Source organism: Aplysia californica, unplaced genomic scaffold (assembly GCF_000002075.1).
Source record: "Aplysia californica isolate F4 #8 unplaced genomic scaffold, AplCal3.0 scaffold00056, whole genome shotgun sequence".
NCBI lineage: Eukaryota > Metazoa > Mollusca > Gastropoda > Aplysiida > Aplysiidae > Aplysia > Aplysia californica.
This window is the reverse complement of record NW_004797326.1, coordinates 1,223,711-1,225,052: the sequence shown is the minus strand read 5'-3', so window position 1 is coordinate 1,225,052 and position 1,342 is coordinate 1,223,711. Positions and strand designations below refer to the sequence as shown.

The window sequence follows — 1,342 nt, the reverse complement described above, 5'->3', positions numbered from 1 at the left end:
CCAGGACAGCGTGGCGGGGATCTAGAGTAAGCACCAAACGTACTTAACACTAAGACTAATACGCACGTCATCTCCTACATCAGAACATCATCATCGCCAACATAAATAATCATTCTCATGCTCACCATCACAATTACCATTACCGTCACCATCGCCAACAACATCATCATCATCATCATCATCATCATCCTCATCATCATCATCATCATTACCGACTCAACAATTCCCCTTTCATATAACAATCTGCACCATTACTTTCTTTTTACGTAACCAACAAAAACGGGCACCAAAATCAGGACACGGGGGAAAAAAAGAAAAAGAACTTAAAAAAAAAAAAAAGTACCATGACTTGTGGGTTGACATACTGGACGACTCAAAGTCCCTAGGCGAGTGGAGTCATCACAGTACAGAGGGGACAAATAGTTATTTGTGAGGGAGGAGGGGGGGTTGTAGGGAGAGGAAAGTGGAGACAAAAGCAGATAACCAAACATAATGATTGGAGAGCAGGAAAGTTGGAAAAAAATTGTTTAAGACAAACATTTTCCCTCGCTGTCAGGTTTCGAACCCCGGCCCTATTGAATGAGATTCGAACACCGGACCCCTAAACCACGAGAGTCCACCCCCTCCCATCTTTACCCACCCTCTCTCCAAAGCCTTGTTTGAAGAAAACAGCGATTTGATACTGTTTGCAATGATTCCAAAGACGGTGACGATTTGTCAGGAAGTTGTAATTAAACTGATGTACTCATTAAAACAGAAGTTTGAGAAATGGAGCATTGTGGTGTTATCTTCGTGGAGATGATGTAAGTTTGTTCGCACAACGTACATTAATTAACGATGCCCTGCTGAAACATGTGCTATCGTGGAAGGTTTTTGTAATGAAATTATATATGTGAGGCAGCGTGGTGGAATCAGACTCTAGTCAAAATAATCAAAGTGAAGAAACGTGCATTTTTCCGCAAGTTTGTGTGAATTTTTATCAAATTTTTGTTTTTTGGCTTTAATGGCGCAGAAAATGTAATTTTTCAGGTATCGGGGACTCTTAAGCTAAGGAAATAACTAATCTTTGGCGACCGTTTTCTCACTAATTTTACCTCTGAAAACAGGTGACCCCACCTCCTTCATTCACAAACATCTCGACATGTATTCAATATAAATGGATATTTTTTTCATCAAAATAAAGACAAGTGAACAAGCTTTAAGATGATACCAATAACTCTACAAGCCCCAAAATTGACGAGAGCCTGATTCCACCACGCTGCCTCACATGTATTCTAAATGTCGTTCCTATTATCTTTTCATCTCCAGCTATGAGTTAATTCATACGTAAACTACCCCCCCC

At 40.2% G+C, this 1,342-nt stretch overlaps 1 protein-coding gene across 1 annotated transcript in view; it reads left to right on the top strand.

Moving 5' to 3' along the window:
• The window catches only part of LOC101864442, a 9,232-nt gene that overhangs the window by 6,669 nt on the left and 1,221 nt on the right, over positions 1–1,342 (top strand). The window lies entirely within an intron of this gene.